This window comes from Panicum virgatum, chromosome 8K (assembly GCF_016808335.1).
Source record: "Panicum virgatum strain AP13 chromosome 8K, P.virgatum_v5, whole genome shotgun sequence".
NCBI classification, from domain to species: Eukaryota; Viridiplantae; Streptophyta; class Magnoliopsida; order Poales; family Poaceae; genus Panicum; species Panicum virgatum.
Genome location: NC_053143.1, coordinates 9,623,172 through 9,647,503, shown reverse-complemented (window position 1 = coordinate 9,647,503; position 24,332 = coordinate 9,623,172).

Sequence of the window (24,332 nt, the reverse complement as noted above, 5' to 3'; positions counted from 1 at the left end):
GGAGGAAAAAGAAGAAGGAGCAAAGGAAGAAAAAGACTAGCTCCCGAGTTATCATTGACTCTAGTGATGACTCCGACACCGATTCTAAGAGAAGAGCCTCACGCTCTTCAAACAAGGGCAGCTCATCAAAGTCAAAAGACAAAGGTGATTATCGAAGAGTTGCTCATGATTACACTTTTTCTCTACCTAGTGAGCACAATGCATCAATTCATATGGGCAAGCCACCTTTCTTTGATGGTACCGGATATAATCAATGGAAGACTAAGATGTTCGGTTATATGAATGCAATCCACAAGGATCTTTGGAAAGTTGTGGAAGTTGGGTGTGAAATTCCGGATGAAGATGAAACTCCAACACCGATTCAAGCATATGTGCTACAAAGGAATTTCCAAGCATTGAACATCCTACACACATCCGTGAGTCCCGAAGAGTTTGACAAGATAGAGGATGCACCAACCGCCAAAGATGCTTGGGACACTCCTAGTGAACCATCAAGGGTCAAGAAAAGTACGAGAATCAAGAATCAAAACTTTAGAAGATGAATTGAGCTTTTTCTCCATGAAGAAGGATGAATGTGTGAAAGAAATGTATAACCGTATGAAGAAGATCACAAACCAAATCAAATCTCTTGGTGGTGACAAGTGGGGTGACCGTGAGATTGTAGACAAGCTCTTGACCGTGTATATGGCTAGGGATGTTACTCTACCTAGCTTGATTAGAGCCGAAAGAGGATTTAAGCACTTCACCGCCGAGAATGTCCTTGGAAGAATTGAAGCTCACTATGATCAATTGAAGAGAGTCAAGATCAACCAAGATCTAGCCGAGCTTCAAGAATAAGCGGCCAAGAATAGTGGGTTGGCACTTCAAGCTATGTCAAAAGACAAAGAAAAGGCAAACCAATCCTCAAAAAATCATGGCACTAGTAGTGATGATGATGAAGAGCTTAATGATGAGCAAATGGCTTTCTTCATCAAGAACTTCACAAGAGTATTGAAGAGAGGCAACTTTAGAAACTTTGGAAGGAACAAGAAGTATGAGCCAAGAAGAAGATCTAATAGGCCGTGTTTTGGGTGTAACAAAGTTGGGCATTTCATTGCCGATTGCCCGGAAGAGAAGAAGAAGGACAAAGACACCAAAGAAAGCACATCCAAGAGAGAGAGATCAAGATACAAGAAGCAAGCCGGAGAAGCTCATCTTGGTCAAGAATGGGATTCACAACAAGAAAGTGAGTCCGAGAAAGAAGATGTTGCAACCATGGTTTTCAAGGCATCTTCTCCACATCCTCCAAGCTTGTTTGAAGATCTCACCGACGATGAAGATGAAGCTCCTATCATGTGCCTCATGGCTAAAAACTCCAAGGTAACATCTCCAAACTCATCGGACGATGAATTGGATAATGAAGTAGAAGTTGCTAAACTAGTCAAGAAATATGGTAAAGGGGCCGCAACTAAAATGATGAAATTAGTTATGAAACTAGATGAAGCGGATGAGACTCTTGAAACACAATTAGAATTGCTTAGACTTGAGAGAGAAAAATTCAAGGCTCTTGAAAAGGACCTCACCTATGAAAGGGAGGAAAACAAGATGCTTGTGAACTCAATCAAAGTCAAGGATGGCACTCTTCTTGAGTTGAAAGAGTCACTCTCTAGTGAAAAAGAAAAAGTGGATGATTTGACTAGAAAATTTTCTTTTGTCAATGACACTAACACTTTCCTAAGGAAGGATAATGAGAAACTTCAAGAGAGCATGACAAGCTTACAAGCTAATCACACGACACTTGAAGTTCAATTTAATACTCTTTGGGAAAGTACTTCTAAGACTAAAGAGACATCTAATTCATCTAGTCCTTCTACAAGTAATGGATGTGCACGGTGCTTTAATATTGATATTCAAACTTGTGCTACTAACCATGTTGAGATGAATGCAATGAAGAAAGAAATCTCTAGACTCACTCACTTGTTGCAAGAAGAGGCTCCATCACATACTCAAGTCCCAAAGAAAATTCCCTTTACAAGGGTAGGTGAATTTGAGAAACACACCAAGGGATTTGGGTCAAGATACATGAGCAAGTTTGGGTTTGAAGTGGGTAAGGGACTTGGTAGGAATGGGCAAGGTACCCCACATGCCATTCCATTTACCAAGAACAAGAACAAGACCGCCTTGGGTGCTCAAGGAGGTCTAGTGAACATGACCACTCCCATTCACAAGACAAATGATGTAATTCAAGAAAGTGGTCATGTCAACTTCATCAAGAGAGGCACAACATGTGATGAGGGTGCTAAGATTGTTGCATCCTCATTCAAAGAAGATAAGTTCAAGACCTCTAACCCAACTAAGATCAAGGCACAAGAATCATCTCATGTAACCTTCTATGCCGATTATGTATTGACAAGGAACCACTGTGGTAAAGTGGTTGCCAAATTTGTAGGACACCGTACATGGAACTCAAAAGTGAAAAACCATGTATGGGTGCCCAAAGTTCTTATGACTAACATTAAAGGACCCAAGTATTGTTGGCTACCTAAAAGAAAAGAGTAACTTTATTTTGTAGGGATACTCCTCCGGTGGATCAACTTGGGTGATTGATAGTGGTTGTACAAATCATATGACCAGAGAAAGGAGTATGTTCGAAACAATAACCGCATCAAGTGGAGATCATTTCATTACTTTTGCGGGAAATCAAAAGGGAAGAGTGCTTGGTACCGGTAACATTAATCTAAACTCAAAGTTCACTCTCTCAAAAGTTCTTTTAGTTGAGTCACTTGGTTACAATTTGTTGTCCATCTCACAACTTTGTGATTCGCGCTTCAATTGTTTGTTCACTAACGAGGGTGTAACCGTCATTAGAAGAAGCGATGACTCCATTGCTTTCAAGGGGGTGCTCAAGGGAAAGCTCTATCTTGTGGATTTTTCTCAAGAGAGGGCTCAACTTGATGCTTGCTTGATAGCAAAGTCTAGCTTGGGTTGGTTATGGCATCGCCGACTAGCTCATGTTGGGATGAGAAATCTCAACAAGCTTCTAAAGGGGGATCACATTCTAGGACTAACAAATGTTTCTTTTGAGAAAGATCGTGTATGTAGTGCATGCCAAGCCGGGAAGCAAGTTGGTGTTCCACATTCATCAAAGTGCATCGTCACCACCGTCAAGCCATTTGAACTTCTACATATGGATCTCTTTGGCCCGGTGGCGTACATTAGCATTGGTGGTAACAATATATGGTCTTGTCATTGTTGATGATCATTCTCGTTTCACTTGGGTGTTCTTTTTGCATGACAAAAGTGTCGTGCAAGAGACTTTCAAGAAATTCGCAAAAAGAGCTCAAAATGAATTTGAGACTAAGATCAAGAAAGTGAGAAGTGACAACGGCACCGAATTCAAGAACACTAATGTAGAAGAGTTTCTAGATGAAGAGGGCATTGGTCATGAGTTCTCGGTTCCATATACTCCTCAACAAAATGGAATTGTTGAGAGGAAAAATAGAACTCTCATCGAGGCCGCAAGAACAATGCTTGATGAGTACAAGATCTCGGATCAATTTTTGGCGGAAGCAATCAACACGGCATGTCATGCAATCAATCGCCTATATCTTCACAAGATCTTGAACAAGACGGCATACGAGCTCCTACTTGGTAAAAAGCCTAATGTGTCTTACTTTAGAGTTTTTGGAAGTAAGTGCTTCATTCTTAACAAGAAGCCCAAGAACTCTAAGTTTGCACCTAAAGTTGATGAAGGTTTTCTTCTTGGTTATGCCTCAAATGCTCATGGCTATCGTGTTTTCAACAAAACCTCCGGTTGTGTTGAAATAGCGTGTGACGTGACATTTGATGAATCTAATGGCTCTCAAGGGGAGCAAGTTGATAATGTTGTAGGAATGGAAGAATCATCAAGTCAAGCTATCAAGAAGTTGGCGATTGGTGAAATAAAGCCTCAAGAACAAGTGGACAATGATGATGATGAGTTGATGTTTCAAGGGCCATCTACCTCTACATCCGCTGCAAAACCCAGAAACTCCGGATATGAAGCCGGAGACTCCGGACATCTTGACTGGAGTATCCGGACTCCAGACCGGAGTATCCGGGATACTCAAGCCGAGGCATCAACTCAACATCAAGATCAGTCTCAAGATGATAGAGAAGCTGAACCAATCCAACATCAATCCTCCATTCCACATCCAAGAGTTCATCACATAATTCAAAAGGATCATCCCGTGGATAATATCCTTGGAAGTATAAGTAAAGGGGTAACCACTCGATCTCGTTTGGCTACTTTTTGTGAACATTACTCGTTTGTTTCTTCCTTGGAACCTCTTAAGGTAGAAGAAGCATTGGATGATCCGGATTGGGTGATGGCTATGCAAGAGGAATTGAACAACTTCACTCGGAATGAAGTCTGGTCCTTAGTAGAAAGACCCAAGCAAAATATCATTGGAACCAAATGGGTCTTTCAAAACAAACAAGATGAACATGGCGTGGTAACAAGAAACAAAGCAAGGTTGGTTGCTCAAGGCTACACACAAATCGAAGGTTTGGATTTTGGTGAGATGTATGCACCCGTAGCTAGGCTTGAGTCAATTCGTATTTTGCTTGCCTATGCTACTCACCATGATTTCAAGCTATATCAAATGGATGTGAAGAGTGCTTTTCTTAATGGACCAATCTCCGAATTGGTATATGTTGAGCAACCACCGGGCTTTGAAGATCCAAAATTCCCAAATCACGTCTACTTGCTCCATAAGGCGCTCTATGGGCTCAAGCAATCCCCTAGAGCATGGTATGAATGCCTTAAGGACTTTCTCTTAAGGAAATGCTTTGAAATAGGCAAAACCGATCCTACTCTCTTCACTCGCAAAGTTGATAAAGATATCTTTGTGTGCCAAATATATGTCGATGACATTATATTTGGCTCTACTAACAAAACTTGGTGCGATGATTTTAGTAGGATTATTACAAAGAGATTTGAGATGTCTACGATGGGTGAGTTGACCTTATTCCTCGGATTTCAAATCAAGCAACTCAAGGATGGCACTTTCATTAGTCAAACCAAGTACACCAAGGATATGCTCAAGAAGTTTGACATGGAAAATGCCAAGCCCATCAAAACTCCCATGCCAACCAATGGGCATCTTGATCTCAATGAAGATGGCAATGCCGTGGATCAAAAGGTATATCGCTCCATGATTGGATCCCTTCTTTACCTTTGTGCATCTAGGCCCGATATTATGCTTAGTGTGTGCATGTGTGCAAGATTTCAAGTTAATCCGAAAGAATGTCATTTGATAGCGGTTAAGAGAATCCTAAGATATTTATAGTTAGCAAACAACCCCGTACAACACTCCGGAACAAAGCACATAGATATTCGTCATCATTTCTTAAGGGATCATGAGGCTAAGGGAGATATTGCTTTACAACATATAAGCACCGACGGGCAACTTGCCGATATCTTCACTAAGCCTCTAGATGAGTCAAGGTTTTGTGCTTTGAGAAGTGAACTAAACATCTTGGTTTCTCGTAACCTAGCTTGAATTACTGCATACACTTGACTGATCATAGATTAAGAATCTTGAAAACTTTCAAATTATGTGACCTTTGTTTTATGAAAAATTTGGTTATTCACTTTGCTCACTTGAAATCATTGTTCTCCTTGATTGAATGTTGGCTGATCTCAAGTTGAGTAATTTCTCTCACACCATTATATCCTCAAAATCTATCTATATCAAATCCATCTAGATCAAGTTCCTTGAACTTCTTTCTGCTCAGTCTCAGGGGGAGCCGGAGTCTCCGGCCCAGGGCCCGGAAACTCCGGACTATCTGGATACTCCGGTCCTGAGGCCGGATACTCCGGATATCTGGAAGTTACTATATATACCGCGGGGAGGGTCGGGGCAAACGGTTCGCTTCATTCTTTTTACCACAGCCGCCGCCCCCTCTTCTCTCTACACTTCCACTCACGCCCTAGGGGCGATTTCTACCTTCCGGCCATCACGAACTCATCAATCTTTGAAGGAAGGCTCTCCTCCCCTCCGGAAACTCCGGGGAGGCCTTGGATTTGAAGCTCCCGCGCTCGCAACGGTCTCAAAGGTACTTTTGAACTTCGGATCGCCCGATCTCCCAATATCGTAGGTTTCTTTGAAAAAATCTTTAGGGCATCTCTTCCTAGCATGTGTAGGAACCTTTGGCTCAAGTTTCATTCAAATCCCATGGTCAAATTCTTAGATTCTTGAAACTTAGGGTTTCAGGCGCTCTTGTCCGGATACTCCGGATATACACCCGGATACTCCGGACGCTCTGGGCCGGAGTCTCCGGGGATATACCCGGAGTCTCCGGACTTGATCACCACCAGCAAATCTTTTATTCCCAATTGTATCCGGTTTGGTCTTGATCTTTCTTATCCATCCTTAGGCATGGTAAGGCCACGTCCGGGTGAGTCCTTGGAGGACGCAGAACAACGGAGACAAAAGAGGCGTCATGATCCTCACTCTCAAAGGGAAGATGCTCCTCGAAATCCTCCAAGGGAGCTGTGTCCACGTTATCGTGCGGGCAAGGAACCCGCTGGCAGCAGTTCTAAGGAGCCAAGGAAAGCTCCTTACATTTTGCAAAGCCGAGCCGCGGCTCCTCCATCCCGTCCGACTCCGACAAGCAAGGGTATTGCTCATGACATATGTCCTAAGACTCCTCCTCGCTTGGTAGTTGAGTACCCTCCCGGGCAGCGCACTTATCCTAACATTCCAAGACTTCATCGACCTGGGATAGTGCCTGGCTTCACAGTAGAGATGGAAAGAAACTATTACAAGCAAGATGTGGCACTTAGGGAGGCACGCAAGGAGAAAGTTTACAGATATGACAAGAGTGAAGGTCTTGAGCGGCGCTTTTGGTGCAAGCTTCATGAAGACTTCTATTCTTTAGTTGTGATGCGTAAGTCTCGTGCTCCCATTGTTCATTGCAAGTATGTGGATTGGAAATATTATGAGAATATGAAGGATCCATTCTTTAATGAGGCTATGGAAAAGTGCAAGGAGATGAGTCTCTATGATATTATGGGTTTTCGCTATGATTGGAATGAGGAGATTCTTGCTCAATTTCATTCTTCTTTATATTATGATGAAAATGAGATTGCATTTTATTGGACCACCGAAGGAGCAAAATATGGAGTGGATTACATGACTTTCTCTAGGTTACTTGGACTTGGCCCTGAGGATGAGAAGAGAGATCCCATTCATGTTGAGGAACAACTCAAGACATATCAAGTACCCACCTTGTTCTACAATCCTATTTGTGCTCAAGAAGGAAAAGCAAATCATCTCTTGCCGGTTTACTATGCAATGAATTAATTCTTTAGAGCAACCATTGATGCAAAGGATGGTGATCCCGTGGCACTTAGATACTATGCAGTGAATCTTCTAGCCCGGACTTTGCCAAGTGGTAGACCTTTTTGCATTATGGACTTCATTTGGAATGAGCTAAGAAGGACTATGATTGAGACCAAGAAGTCCCTTCCTGCTGCACCATACATCATGTATATGATAGAGAGGGTGACCAAGGTCACATTTCCAAAGACAGTTAAGCATGAGCCTCTTCACTTGCGTGCCCGCTCAGGTGATGCACCACCTCTTCCTCCAGCTCATGCCGGTGCAACAAGGAATCCAAGACATGATCCTCCTCCATTTTCTGTGGGTGCCTCTTCGTCGTCTCGTCACCGTCATCATGACTCCTTTGTGAAGAGGGCCCTCCGCAGCTTATTTGGGATGTGTAGGAATATTGCAAATGATGTGCATGAGAACTCAAGGTCCATCAATGAGATTCGGGGTCATTTGGGACTTCCTTTGGATCCTCACCGCGAGCTCCCGGACTTTGATGATCCATTTGCTGAGTGGGATGCCGCCGATGAGGCTTCTATTGCCGCTACACATGCTCCACTTCCACGTGCTCGTCGTCAGCCCCGTTCTCCTCGTCGCCATGCTTCTTCTTCCTCCCGCCGTGCTCCTCCAAGTGGCCAAGAGATCTTTGATGAGGAAGAGGAGACCGAAGAGGATGAGCCCATAGGCTATCGTAAGCACCCCGACTCCAATGAAGATGAGGATACCTCCGAGGATGCCGCTCAAGATGAAGATGATGAATAGATGAACTTCATACTTCTTTTCATTCCCTTTTTGGCACTTGATGACAAAGGGGGAGTGAAAATGCCATTTATGTACTCATTTGGGCATGTGTCGCCTTTGTATCGAACTCATGTCGTTTCCATTCCGTTTTAAACTCCCTTGATCGTTTGTAAGGACTATGTGGTGTGAGAACCTTTGTAATATGTGATACTCTGTGCTCTGTGCTTAGCTGTCAAACTTGAGTTATTTCTAAGGAATTTCTGCTAGTGTGTGACATATTTGAGCTGTGGATTATCTGTTTTCTATTTTTCTGTGTTTTGGTTCAGAAAGGCCGGATACTCCGGGCTACAGGCCGGATTCTCCGGATATCTTGACCGGAGTCTCCGGACTTATACCCGGAGTCTCCGGGTCCAGCTGACAGATACACATTATTGAGTGGATAACATGTCATATGCATCACACATATTCTTGGCACTCACCTGTTCACCCCACTGTAAAACTTATAAGAGCTTTTGTGTTTCTCTCGATAAATATGCCAATTGTTGACATGTCAAGTCAAAATTGAAATTCAAAGTTCATGGCATACATTTAGGGGGAGCTCTTATATGCTAGATGTTTATCTCTTTATGATTATCAAATGAGTTACATGTGGGTTGTCATCAATCACCAAAAAGGGGGAGATTGAAAGTGATCTAGGCCCCTAAGTGGGTTTTGGTGGTTAATGACAAAACACATGTGCATTTAATTGTGTAATTGAGCATGTGTGCAGGTGGTGAACATGTATAGGTGAATCAAGTGACGATATACGACCCTCAAAAAGGAAATGAAAAGGCGGAGTTCAAGTTTACTCAAGAAATTAGATTTTGATTTTGAAATTTGAGTATAGGGACGCCGTACTATCAAGAGGGACTTGGTTCAAGGGTTTCGATTTAGATCTTGTGCTCAAGAGAACCTATACAAACATTTGTGAGCCACAAAACAACTCAAAAGAGCCATAAACTGAAAGTTTATCCCTGCCTTACCCGGATTCTCCGGGTATAGGGCCGGATACTCCGGACCCCATTGCCCGGAGTGTCCGGGTGCTGTTTCTGGGCTGAAAAGTTAGGGTTGTCCGGAGTCTCCGGGCATATACCCGGAGTCTCCGGGTACCCTTTCGCCCAACGGCTATTTTTGTGCTGAAGACTATAAATACTCCCTCCATACCCCTTCAGCCCTCCCTCTTGCCATTTTGACAAACAGAACTCAAACCTAAGCCAAAAAGAGCTCTCTCACTCTCCCTTCTCCATTCTTGAGTGATTCCCTTGAGGGATTTGAGTGAGAAGCAAGCAAGAGCAAGGATTAGTGCTAGTGAGCCTCATTTCCATCTCTTGAGCACTTGGTTTTGGTCAAGCCCGCGGATTCAAGTTTGTCACTCTTGGAGCCTTGTGCTCCTAGACGGCTAGGCGTGCTTGTGATTGCTCAATCAAGATTGTGAGCTGCACAAGAAGTTTGTAAGATTCATTCCTCGCCGAGGAATCTATAGTAAGTAACCTTGGGCTTGAGAGGTGATCTCGCCCTTGGAAGAGGAGCATAGGGGTTCTTGAGCACCGTCTCTCGAATCCTTCCTCAACGGAGACGTAGCACCTTCGGGTGTGAACTTCTTGAAACAAATCCTTGTCTTCTTTGTGTTAGTTTACTTGATTTCTTTGCTATTTGCTTGTGAGACTTCATTTCTAGGGTTTGATCTCGATCTACTCACTCACAAGTTTCTAGTAAGTTTTGTTTGTTGGATATCAACCTTAAGGAACCCCTGGTACTCTTACTTTAACTCGATCTACTTTTCATACACAGATTCTTGCAGTTTTCTTTTCAGGTCATTCATACCCGGAGACTCCGGATATATCTCCGGATACTCCGGATCACAAAACCCAGAGTATCCGGGCCTATACCCGGAGTATCCGGGCTAGTCTGTGTCTGACATTTTTGTTAAGTGTTTTAAATTGCAGATGGCCTATTCACCCCCCCTCTAGGCATCTTAAGTTCCTTTCAGACCATATCCTTTTTCCTTTCAAATAATATATTCCATTGTGCTCCATAAAGCGAAGCATGTATATTTTTATATTAAATTAATGAGTAAATCTAGTCGGCCTGAATGTCTCCTGTTGGATATATATATGATGCAAATACATATGCATTGTAAGTATATGCGGTTGCATTTGGTTCCTTAATTAACAAATTTAACTAATGGAAGCTGTTGGTACCCTGTAGCAGAGGTACCCACTCCTACTACAGCAAGGCAGGACTCGCGTAGTCATCCGTAACTACACCCTAAGGGGCGGAGCAGCCGGACCCCTAGGGTCCGGAACCTACCTCACCGGGCCAACGGCCCCGGACCAGTTCCCCGCTCGGGAACAGGTTCGGTGACGCCACGTGTCCCCGAGGAAGGAAAGCTCCGCGCCAACGGCGAGGGCGCGGGCCCCCCCATGGGGGTCCGGGACCTCCTTGCGCCCGTCCAGGCCCCCCACGTGCATAGAATCAATATACCGCCGGGGGGAGGTCTGGGGGCGCCTCGCCCACCCACCGCATTCAATGCGGGTAGTTGAGGCGTGCTCTGCCGCCGTGGCACGTGGGAGAGCTTTTGCCAGGCCTCACTGTCGCGTGGCGTAGTGCACCTGCCTAAACCCAGAGGGTGAGTACTCAGGGGTAGCTAGTGTTAGTCCGATCTAGATGCAAGAACACGATCAACACAGCAGGTTTAGAGTGGTTCGGGCCGCCGGAGCGTAATACCCTATGTCCGCTGTGTGTTGTATTGCTTGTCTTCTCCGAGCGATCTCGCTTGGAGAGTCTAGAGTGTGGAGAGTGTGTGTAGAGCCTTTGGAAAGCCCTTTGGAAAGCCTCCCTGGCTTTACGTACTCCTCCCTTTTATATCTCAAGGGAGGAGTGTACATAGCCGTTGGGTCCCCGACAGATGGGCCCAATGATGTAGTATAAAATAACATACTGTATAGAGCATTATGACGTTGCGGTCGACGGAGATCTTATCCTGGATCCTCGTCTTGCCTGCGTGGGTGTTCAGACTGGCGTTAATCTCCTGCCTGTTGCGCCCCGTCTTGTTGGAGCGGCGCCTGTGAGATAGGTTGCGGCGTAGATGCACTGTCTAATACGTAGACTGTGTGCTGACGGCGTAGGCGTCATGATGGAGAGACGAACAGTCTCCTCTATTTAGCGTAGAGGAGTGGGCGGCACCTGTAACATCACTGTTCTACCTCGGTAACTCGCGACCAACAGTGTGGTCACTGAGCCCACCTCGGTAAATTGCGGCCTACAGTGCGGCCTGACACGCCTCTGCGGCGGCTGCAGAGCACGCCTCCACTACCCGCATTAATTGCGGGTGGTTGAGGGAGCTTCCAGCAAAAGGCTTATTCCCCGGCCCGTGTCTATTGGACAAGCGGTGGGGATGCATCTAGTGGAAGGCTTGCGCCCGCGCCCTGTCTAGTGGGACACGTGGTGGCTCTGGACCCCTCCCGAGCGGAGTGCTGAGCCGTGGCTTGCGGGGGTCCGGATGGCCACGCGGCAGTCCCGGACCCGGCCGGGAGTCCGGTCGCACACGCGGGAGTGTCGGTCCCAGACCCGGCTGGGGGTCCGGACCCATGGCCTGAAGGCCCTGAGCATCTCCACCTCTGGGACACGTGGCGTCACCGGATCCACCTCCGCACAGCGCAGTGGATCCGAGGCCGTTGGCCCGGTGAGACAGAGTCAGACCACAGGGGTCCGGCTGCTCAGGTCCTTGGGGCGTAGTTATGGATAACTACGCGTATTTAGTCTTGGCACAGTAGCAGTGGGTACCCCAGCCGTGGAGTACCGACAGAGGACCCCGGGCCCACCTCGGGCTAGGCTACGAACCCGCAGGTGGGGCCACTACTGTGATCTTGCGCCAATCAACTTGGTTGCTTCTAGTGCTCTGCAGTATGTACTGCAGGAGTTTATCCCCGGATTACATGCCACAAGTCACGGTTTAGTGGTTTACTGACCTGAGCGGTTCCCGAAGGGACTTTGATTTGACCGCGCATTAGGGGGGAGCGACGGTTAAGATTCCCCGTGCCCTCGCAAAGCGCGCGCGCGCGACGGTTCAGCTTCCTTCTTTTCCACACCTTGGCTTGCTACCCTTCTTTCATGACAGGTGGCCCCCGGCCCCCCTTGTCATGGCCTGGGTGGCGAGCACCCGGTGTGAGTGTTGCAGGCCGTCTTGCGCGATGATTCGGGATGAGTGGGCGAGATGGGCATTTAAGGGGCACTCCGCCACAGATTGCGGCCACGCCACCTCATTTGCCTTCTCCTTCCAAACCCTTGAGCCCTCCTCCACTGTGCAATCTTCCCCTTTGCATCCGGTGTCACCGCAACAATGGGAGTGAGAGTGAGAGTTCTGGCGCCAGGTGGTCACCGGAATCGTCGCTGGCGAGCACCTCATCTTGCCAGCCACCGGGCCCATCTCCGACCGCAAGGGCTGGGGGACCAAGCCGTTCCTGCCGTCGGAGTTCGACCCGGTGCTGGGCAAGATTAGGGAGCTGGCCACCTCAAGGTCCATGCTCGGGGATTCCCTCGAGTGCCGGATTGCTCCCCTACAGCAGAGGTCGCGGTTGGACTGGCGCTGGTCGAAGGTGTGGTTTCCAGTCTTGTCGATGACTCCTCCGCGGAGGCGAAACACCCGGTGGAGGATGGATTCCTTCTAGATGTTGTAGCCGGCATAGGCCTTGATGCAGCGCCTGATGAGCGTGTTCTTCTCCGTGAGCACCACGGATCTGCCCGCGCCCGACGAGCGTGTTCTCCCCCATGAGCACCACGGAGTCGCTCGTCGGTCCGCGCGTTCTTCCCCATGAGCACCACGGAGTCCGGCGGATCACCCGTGGAGGCGTGCCGATGCTGAAAAAGATAACCTGCAAGAAGACAGGGAGCTTTTCCGGCCATCATAGCAGTAGTTTTTTTATGTAAAAAATCAATGTATCCTCTATTTGATCTTTAATGAAGTTGAGGAATGGAACTTAGACTTAGCTGCTTTAGGCTGTTGCCACTTGTTCCTGTCCTGGCCTATGCAGAGTTGTACCCTGGCATACCTTGGCCCCCTGGCCCCCTGGTAGGTAGGCTCTCAAGTTATTGAGGCTGATTACCACCAAGCGTGCTCTGCATACAACTTCAAGATAGATGCTTAGTAGCACACCGTGGGATGGCTACTACTGGAGCCAGAACGGGGTCCGGACCTCTAGATTTAGCAGGTCTGGGTACTAAGGCACCTGCTGCAGGGTGGTGAGGCGCGTAGGCTTAGGGCACGGAACCAGCTACACGAGTCCTCGAACCATCCCCCGGAACAAGCACCTCTTCTCCGGTCCAGGTTCCTAGTGATCCGGACCACTTCCTAGCAGTAGGGGAGTTGGCCTGTTGTGACTGATCCTTTGAGATATGAAACCGGAGCTAGTGGTATGGCTTAGGAAGCCACTCCCTTGGCTAGAATGAGGTCCGGGCTCCTAGATACAGCAGCTCCGGGTACTGGGGTACTCGTAACAGGGTGGTGAGGTGCGTAGGCTTAGGGTACAGAACCAGGCTAAGCGACTACACGGGACCTCGAACCGCCCCAGGAAACAAGTACCACTTCTCTAGAGCTAGTCCCTAGGGGTCTGGACCTCCCTCTAGCAGAAAGGGGGGTCCCGTCCTTGGCCACAATCCGGCGAACTCAATACAAATCTCAGCAACATGAGTAGGGATCCGCGCAGGGGTTAGAAGAAGGTAAATTGTAAGCAGAAATGAAGGCGAGTAGAAATTACACAAAGATAGGACTGGGAATAATCTTGATACATATGATCTGTGTGGTGTACATCACAGGTCGGGTTTACGAGGGCGGACCTCCACTGCTCTGGACCACACCGAGGCGTTACCAGTTTGTGCGATGGATGCCAGAGGCCGGGTTTACAAGGGCGGACCTCTACCGCTCTAGGCCACACGTTGGTACTACCTTTTTTCAGAGGAGGAAATTCCCCATCCTATCTATGGGTAAAACTTACGGAGGTGCTCGATGTTGAGGCAGCGTTCTCACGCCCTTTCCTCGGAGATGCGGGCATCCTCACCCGCGTGCCTGCGGTTGAGCTCTGCCCGCAGGTCTTCTGTTCGCGCACCCCTCACTGTGGGGGAGCGCACGGACGCTGACGCACCGCCCTGGCGCTGGTGGTGGTAGGGTACCACCGCATTGCCAGGCGGAGGTCGTTGCCTAGTCCTTGTAGAACTGGGGGAGGCCTGAGCCAGATGGAGGAGACGGTCAACGTCGTCCCGCCACTGCCTCAGGGCGTCTGGCGAGGCTGCAGCAGCCGGAGGGTTGCGAGGCAACTCCCTAGCTGCCACCAGTGCTCCGCCGCTCGCAGCTTGTGAGGGGGCCCTTGACGGGCGCCCTGACTCTCGCTGACGTGCAGCGCACGCCGCTGCCGACGGTGGCTGCTCCACGGACACGGTTGCCCCTGGCGCAGGAAGGCGAGAGGCGCGTGGCGCGGATGACGCCACACCCTCCGTCATCTCCATGTCGTTGTGGTGGTGGGAGTGCTCAACCACCCGAACCATGGAGATGAGCAAGAGAGGAACTAAACTTGCTAAAGTTCCCCTACCTGGCGCACCAAATGTCGTGGTGTGCAAACCCACAGCCCTTGGAGAGTGTGTGTAGAGCCCTTGGAAAGCCCTTTGGAAAGCCTCCCTGGCTTTACGTACTCCTCCCTTTTATATCTCAAGGGAGGAGTGTACATAGCCATTGGGTCCCCAACAGATGGGCCCAGCGATGTAGTATAAAATAACATACTGTACAGAGCATTATGACGTTGCAGGTGACGGAGATCTTATCCTGGATCCTTGTCTTGCCTTCGTGGGTGTTCAGACCGGCGTTAATCTCCTGCCCGTTGCGCCCCGTCTTGTGGGAGCGGCGCCTATGAGATAGGTTGCGGCGTAGATGCACAGTCTAATACGTAGACTGTGTGCTGACGGCGTAGGCGTCATGATGGAGAGACGAACAGTCACCTCTGTTTAGCGTGGAGGAGTGGGCGGCGCCTGTAACAGCACTATTCTACCTCGGTAACTCGTGACCAACAGTGTGGTCACTAAGCCCACCTCGGTAAATTGCGGCCTACAGTGTGGCCTGACACACCTCTGCGGCGGCTGCAGAGCACGCCTCCACTACCCGCATTAATTGCGGGTGGTTGAGGGAGCTTCCAGCGGAAGGCTTATTCCCCGGCCCGTGTCTGTGGGACACGTGGCGGGAATGCTACTAGCGGAAGGCTTGCGCCCGCGCCCTGGCTAGTGGGACACGTGGCGGCTCCGGACCCCTCCCGAGCGGAGTGCTGAGCCGTGGCTTGCGGGGGTACGGGTGACTACGCGGCAGTCCCGGACCCGGCCGGGAGTCCGGTCGCGCACGCGGGAGTGTCGGTCCCGGATCCGGCTGGGGGTCCGGATGGGCACGTGGAGGTCCCGGACCCAGCTGGGGGTCCGGACCCACGGCCGGAAGGCCCTGAGCATCTCCACCTCTGGGACACCTGGCGTCACCGGATCCACCTCCCCGCAGCGGAGTGGATCCGAGGCCGTTGGCCCGGTGAGACAAATTCAGACCACAGGGGTCCGGCTGCTCAGGTCCTTGGGGCATAGTTACGGATAACTACGTGTATTTAGTCTTAGCACAGTAGCAGTGGGTACCCCAGCCGCGGAGTACCGACAGAAGCACTCAGCGTGTACACTACAATCCCTACTTTTCGGAAAGCTAACCGAAAGCAGCATGCTGATAGTTAACGAAAATATAAAAAGGCATCTTGCTAATCTGGCCAGTGGCCAAACATATAATGAAAGCACGTGGCATATAATTATATCTTCCTACAATGTTAAATATAGATGCGCGGCCCCAACATGCAAGAATCGCTTGTAGATCATGTTGTCCACTGTGCATCTTTTTATTTTCTCGTGTTTGGTGAATACAAAGTCACCCATGCAAGCTGCAGGTAGCTCTAGGTAAAGCTGATCGAAATAATGATGCTCCAGCTGACGACCAGGACACTCCATTTGTTTAGGTTCTCCTTGGATCCATGGTTTAGGACTAAAGGTTAGTCTATTACCTGATCTAAATAGCTGGACTGAAGTTTAGTTTCATCCCAACTAAAGTTTAGTAATTAGAAAGTCCAATAGTTCGTAGAACTCACCTAATTGGGATAAAAGTTTATTCATATATTTTATATGGTTTTCCACCTAAAGTTTAGTTCATGAATGCAAATAGGTATGGACTAAAGGTTTACTTTGCAGAAGTTTAATCCGAGCTAAACTTCAATCCTAGGTGATCCAAACGGACCTTGGCGCTCCAGCAAACCAAAGTTAGGCCATGTTTAGGGGGGCTCTGGGGTGCTCCGGCTCCACAATTGTAGCGCTATTGTAGATCCCTGTAACATGGAGCCAGAGGAGCCACGCTTTTACAGGTCCACCGGCTCCTCTCCTCCTGCAGTTGACTGCAGCGTGGAGCTGAATTGTTTGAGCTCCATGCTACAGTGTAGCACAGTGTTCCGACACTGTAGCACGAAGCTGGCGCTGCTGCAGTGGAACGCTCGCAACGGAGTCTTAGGGCCTCTTTGGGAGGGTTCCGGTCAGCTCCGGCTCCTGCACTGTTCATCTTCTACTGACTACTGTTCACTGCACTACGGGAAACCGAACATTTGTTGTGTGCCTAAAGATTTGCCGTGTGTCGGATTTCGGGCACACGGCAAAGCTCACATTTGCCGTGCGCCGCTGATCTAGCACACGGCAAACATATACGCACGGCAAAGGCCCCTTTTACCATGTGCTACTCATGGAGCCACATGGCAAAAATCAAGCACACGGCAAACATCGGCAAAGACGTTAGTTGCCGTGTGCTAGCATAGACGGCACATGGCAAACATTTGAGACACGCCAAAATACGGAAAATATTTTGGGCAAGCCAGGCAGGCCAAATTTGTGCCGTGTGCTAGCCCGTAGGGCACACGGCAAAAATGTTTGCCATGTGCTGTCCCAGAAAAACACACGGCAAACAGCTTGGGCAAACCACGTGGCCCTTTAATTTGCCGTGTGTTTTTGGCATTTGCCGTATGCCTCTTCACAAGCACACGGCAAATGTGATTCAAAAAATTTGAACCAGCCCTTCAAAATTTTGTTTGTATCATCATATTGTTCATGGGTCTATAATTTCTATTTTTCGGTTCTTTTTCTATTTTTAACATTTTACTTTAATGAAACTGAATTTTAGAGAAATAGTCAAATTTGAACTACAATAATTGTATGTAGTTCAATACTGTAAGGAAAAAAATGATATTCCAACCCAGAAGTCCCATGTGAGACCGTATCCAAAAAATGGATGGAAAATTCAAAGATCTTGGTCATGTACCATGACTAGGATCGTCTAGTCATATCGTTTTAAAATTCTATAAAAAGCAAACGAAGCCTAAAAATCACAAGATTTGTTCGGATATCATCATTTCATGTGTGTAGCCTGAGGTAAAAAATTGAGAAAGATTCGCACAAGTTGCCACGTACACTGCTTATAATGCGGTCAAACTCCGAGAAGATTCGAAGAGTTAATAAGAATGAGCCACTCAGATTTCAATTCGAAGTGACGGGTGAATTGGGGTTGGACTTCTAAACTTTTTGTATATGCAATAGACTACTTAGTTTGTGTCATGCCAACTTTTTGTATCTTTTTGGTATTTCTTAATTTTTTAGAAGTAAATAATAACATGTGATATATACATATGCCTACATGAAATAATGGATTTTTTTGCATGAATTCATCAAACTTAAAATTGTTGAGTGATGTTTGCAAGATGTTTCAATTATTTAAACAATAAAATTTAGTTTAAGATATATGGAAACTAATTTTGTTTTTTTGTTTGCTGTGTGCATCTATTACATGCACACGGCAAAAAGGCCCTTTGCCGTGTGCCCTGTATCTGGACACACGGCAAAAAGGCTCATTGCCGTGTGCTTTGAATCTAGGCACACGGCAAAGGCGCGGCAATGACACTTAGCCGTTTTGATTTCGTGCCGACAGCCACTCACTTCACTCGTGTTGCCGCCGCGCCTCCACTCCGCCCCCGCCTCCACGCCGCCGCCGCCGCACCACCACGCTGCCGCCGCTGCGCCACCACGCCATCGCGCCGCTTCCTCGACGCACCGCGCATGGGCCCACGAGCCACCGCGCCTCCACGCCCGAGCCACCGTCGCCTCCTTCACGACCCACCGCGCCTCCTCCCCGGTCGCCACATCCGGGCCGCTGTCGCCTCCTCCCGGTCGCCACGCCCGGGCCGCCGTCGCCTCCTCCCCGGCCCTGAGTTCCGGCGCTGAGTTCCGTCGCCCTGCCCCGCACTGTCGTGATCCGTGCGCCAGCGTGGAAGGTCCTCACTGACTCCGGCGGGCGCCTGCTCCGCATTGACGCAGCCACGCTTCACTGCGTCAAGACATTCGTTGCACACTTGCACCGCTATCGAGCTCGCTACGGCGTTAGTACCAGCAGGACGCTGCTACCGCCCGTATTTGCTGCTCTGTGCTTGCCGCCTGTCAACACAGCCATGCTTGCCACGTCGAGGTGATTTTGCTATTCTTAGTGCAGCCTGTCAATCCGACCATCCTCGACCCACCCAAGGTGATTTGATGTGCTAATGCTCTGTCCTGCTAATGCTTGCACTTTAGGTGTTTGACAAAATGCAAGTTCAAGTTCATAAATTCGTTCTTTCAGTATATATTGTTGATTGCCTTTGTTACCGTATTTTCAATGCTGCTACCTTCTCTGTTAGACAACCTTTCAGCCAATAATAGTGGTTGGAGTCCGTAACAGTTTTTGACTTGTGCTACCTTATCTGACTAGCTTTGCATGCTTAATTACAACAAACTAACAAACTGATTTACTATACTGTGAATCGTGTGCCACCATCCCGTCATACTCATATCAACATGTTTATACCTCTGCATTCCTGCTTTCTTTTTAAATGGTTCATATGTTGGATACTCTCTACTTTCATCAGACAGTAATACAGTAATACTTATCCTTGATATCTTCTTTGAAATGATGGTCCTCAATTGCTAATATCTGGAGCTACACATTGTGTTTTGTCTACTGTGAGGGAATGGATAGCCTGGGAGGAGTTTGAAACAAGGAGCGGATCAATTTGGCGTTGTTCGCTAAAGGTTAATGTGCTGTGTTTGTTCAGATTTGCCCCGCACTGGCGCCCCGCCGCGGCGCTCCACCGCTCCACCGACGCTTTGCCGCCCCGCTGTGGCTCAACATCCCATAGGTGAGCCAGTGCATTGATGCTTTTTTTTGCAGGGTTAGAAAACTTCAATTTCGAGGGGAGAGGTGGTACTAAAATATTCAATTGACACCATTATGTATCTGTTTTGGCAGGAGAGGCTATTGTGCACACCGTCCTCGAGCCGTCCGCACCGACACGCGCGACATCGCCTAGGCCACCGTCGAGCCCTAGGTGAGGACGATGCAAACAACACTTCATTCCGTTTCATGTTCGTATAGGAGTAACCGAGTTAGGTGTCACCCGTTCGAAGGAGATACGGTTGGATATATGAAGATCTTTGCATATGTATGACCGTATCTGTTTAGAATTGTCCACATTTTTTGGACAGCCTGATAGGGTGCGTAGATGGGGTTAGTTCTCATGGTCTACGCCGATTCGAGACAGAGTCTCGACATCATCTCCTCGTTGTTCTCCAGATACACAATCTCCTTTTTCGGGACGTGTATTTGGAGAACAGCGGGGAGGTGCTGCCGAAATTCTGCCTCGGATCGGTGTAGAGCATGAGAACCAACCCCAGCTACGCATCCTCTCGGGTGGGATTAGGACCTATCTTAACCTATTAGAATTGGTAGACATCGTGTAGATGCAAGGATGATCTTTTATATTATATTACTCATTGATATGATAGAGGATGGATGACCGTGCGTGGATGTATAATGGATGGAAATGTGGGGGTCAGTGGTCCTTGGAGTGGATTGACAAGACCGAGGCTTTCTTGGACGGAGCATTTGCAAAGCTCAAAGGAGGCAATGCCACCTGGTGTCCGCGCAACAAATGTGCAAACACGCATCGACAAACACGCGAAATCATGACGAATCATCTTTGCAATTATGGATTTACGAGAAATTATACCTGGTGGACCTACCATAGCGAAGCCAATCGTATGAGAGACGAAGTTGTTAGGCAACGCATCGAAGAACATGACGCTGATGCCGGGGTTGCAGACTTGTTAGATGACTTTCATGAAGCACATTTTGATGAAGGACGTAGGGAGGAGGAGGAGCTAGAGGCAACCGCGAAGGCGTACTATGACATGTTGGCTGCAGCCCAGCAACCCCATTCACGGTCATACCAAGGTTTCACAATTGGATGCCACTGGCCGCCTAATAGTCGTGAAGTCCCAATTTACCTTGAGTCGAGACGCCTTTGATGTTATGTTACAAGTTATTGGCAGCATGCTTCCAGAAGGGCACATTCTTCCAAAGAGCATGTATGAGGCACAGAAACTCCTTCGTGCACTAAAGATGCCATATGAACAGATACATGCTTGTCCCAAGGGATGCATCTTATTTAGGAAAGAACACGCTGAAGCAAAGTACTGTCCAAAGTGTGAATCCTCTCAGTTCATGGAGGTAGACTCTGGTGATGGTCAGAAGAGGCAGCTCGCGGTACCCGTGAAAGTCCTACGGTACCTGCCGCCCATACCAAGAATCCAACGTCTGTTCATGACCGAGGAATCCGCGAAGCAGATGACATGGCACAAAATGAGAACTCGTTACAATCCTGATAAGCTTGTGCATCCATTCGATGCTCAATCATGGACCCATTTCGACGGGATTCATCATCACAAAGCTTTGGAGGCTCGTAATGTACGTGTTGCGCTGGTGACAGATGGCTTCAATCCCTATGGAATGTTGGCTGCCCCTTACACTTGTTGGCCTGTGTTCGTTATCCCACTGAATCTCCCACCTGGCGTTATTTTTAAATGACAAAACATATTCTTGTCGTTGATAATTCCTGGACACCCTTGAAATAATATGAGTGTGTACATGGAGCCCCTGTTTGATGATTTGCTCCATGCTTGGGACGATGGGGTTTGGACATACGATCGAGCTACAAAGACAAACTTCAGAATGTATGTTTGGTACCACTATTCCCTGCATGATCTGCTGGCGTATGGGATATTCTGTGGCTGGTGTGTCCATGGGAAGTTCCCTTGTCCAGTATGCAAGGCAGCATTGATGTTCATTTGGTTGCGGAAGGGTGGCAAGTATTCTTCGTTCGACAAACATCGACAATTCCTACCTCTTGACCATCCATTCAGACGAGATAAGAACTTTACAAAAGGTGTTGAAGTTAAAGACCATCCACCGCAGATGATGACGGGTGCCGACATTCGTGCTCAATTAGATGGTCTCGTGATCAATGCTGAAGGTGGGGGTTTTGTGGGATATGGTGAGCAACATGCTTGGTCGCAGAAGTCGGGCTTGTGGAGGCTCCCCTATATGGCTGACCTTCTTCTTCCACATAACATTGATATGATGCACTCCGAAAAGAATGTTGGCGAGGCATTGTTCGGAACAATCATGGACATTTCAGATAAGACAAAGGATAATGTTAAGGCCAGAGTGGATTAGGCAACATTATGCGATAGACCAAAGCTAGAAATGAGGCCTCCCGTATTAGGCAAGGCATGGAGAAAGCCTAAGGCTGATTTCGTTCTGACGAGGCCCCAGAGGAGACAAGTCCTAGAATGGTTCCAAACCTTGATGTTCCCTGATGGGTATGCGGCAAATCTGAGAAGGGGAGTGAACTTGACCACTATGCGAATCAACGGGCTCAAGAGTCATGACTACCATATATGGATCGAGCGGCTACTTCCAGTTATGGTTAGAGGCTACCTCCCTGATCAAATCTGACAAGTGCTGGCAGAGTTGAGCTTTTTCTTCCGCCAACTTTGTGCTAAGGAGTTATCTCTAAAAGTAGTTGAAGAAATGGAAAGAATGGCGCATGTGTTGCTCTGTAAGCTGGGGAAGATTTTTCCACCCGGCTTCTTCAATCCGATGCAGCATATGATTTTGCACCTCCCGTACGAGGCACGAATGGGTGGGCCCGTGCAGCACTATTGGTGCTATTCAATTGAGAGATGTCAAAAGATACTTAGAACTAAATGTAAAAATAAATGCAAAATTGAAGCTTCCATCGCAGAGGCATATATTCTGGAGGAGGTATCAAACTTCACATCAAAATACTATGCTGACAACCTTCCTAGCTTCCACAATCCACTCCCTCGTTACAATACTGCGGAATCTAACTCCACCCTGAGTCTTTTCCGAGGCCAACTCGGAAGTGCAAGTGCTGCAACCATCAAGACCTTGGATATTCAAGAGTGGCATGCTATCATGCTATATGTGTTGACCAATCTATCCGAAGTTTTGCCCTACATAGAGTAAGTTCTCAGCATTCATTTAGTTCTCAAGTCATTTCCCTTTTCTGCATCCAACCCTATCATTCGTCTTTTGATTAGAGAATTTCATATGCAATTCTGGCGTCGATCAAGGGCGCCTAGCCTCCATGAAACTGAGACCCTACTTAGACAGCGCGTGGGAAATGGAAGTCCTGATTTCATTTCTTGGTTCAAACAAAAGGTAATGTCCAATTCTGCTCGTTTGTAGTATATGACATTACAAGTTGTTCGTACGTGCGAATAATATGACAAACTTGCAGGCACAAAACGATGCGTCGATGAGTGCCGAGTTGCGGCAGGTTGCCAATGGCTGTGCCTATAGGGTCAAGTCGTTTGGAGCTTATGATGTGAATGGATATCGATTTCATACAACAAAGCACGAGCAGATTCGGCCCAATCGAAGAACAACAAATACCAGAGTTTTCACGCCAGGAGATGATGGGCTCAAGTACTACGGAACACTTGAAGAAATATACGAACTATCATTTCATGGGTCCGTACCTCTGAAACTTGTCATATTCAAATGCCATTGGTTTGATCCTCAAGCTGTGAGACGTACCCCGAATATTGGGCTAGTCGAAATTCAGCGGTCATCCGTGTACCCAGGAGACGATGTGTATGTTGTAGCTCAATAGGCGACACAAGTTTATTATCTGTCATACCCATGCCAAACCGACAATCATCTCAAGGGTTGGGATGTTGTGTATAAGGTGTCCCCTCACGGTAAACTACCTGTCCCGAACAATGAAGATTACAGCATAGACCCAAACACATATACAGGAGAGTTCTTTCAAGAAGATGGGCTACAAGGGAGTTTCCAAATAGATTTAACCGAAGCAATCGGAATGGAAGTAGACAATGAAAGTTTTGTTCACGAGGATGCCGGGGATGAGGTTCATAATGCGAAGGACTTGGAATTACTTGAGCGATTATGTTTAGGCAATGACAGTGATGATGAAAGCGTTCCTCCTTTGGAGCATGCCATTGATGATATCGACGGACGTGATAGCGATGATGAGACTTACGATCCAGCTAATTGTGATCTTGAAGAGTATTTCTAATACATGTAAGATCCGTATTTGCAACAATTATATCAGTTTTTCACTTGTTCTAATTATGTTTGTTATTTACTACTTGCAACAATTAATTTGTAATACATGTTCGGATTATGTTTATTTTTGTACTACTTGCATTAATTAATTTCTAAATATTGTTCTGATTGGTTTGCCCCTTTTAATTTTAGGTGATAGATCAAAGATGGTGGGGCGCGGCGGAGGTATGATGTAGTCGTTGGAGGCTGTGCTGCGCAGAGTTGCTGGGAGAGGTGAGTCCTGCCAGATGGCTGGAGGGAGGACGAGGAGGAGGAGGGGTGAGGCAAGTTCGTCGGTGCCTCCACTAGATGAGGACGCCGGCACGTCACAGACGACGAGGAGCGGCAGGAGTAGCAGGAGGACGAGGGGGCCTCGCACGAGGTCACCCTCCCCTGAGGACAAGGAGGAGCAGGAGCAGGACCAGGAGGAGGACCAGCAGGAGTAGGAGGAGCAGGACCAGGAGCAGGAGCAGGAGGAGGACCAGCAGCAGCAGGAGCAGGACCAGGAGGAGGAGGAGGAGGCCTCTAGTGAGGAGGACGATGACCAGGGAGGGGTGGCAGGAGACATACCTGCCATCTGGATGCGAGGCCCCGCTCGTCTCCCGAACTGACCTATACCGCTCGAGCAACGGCCG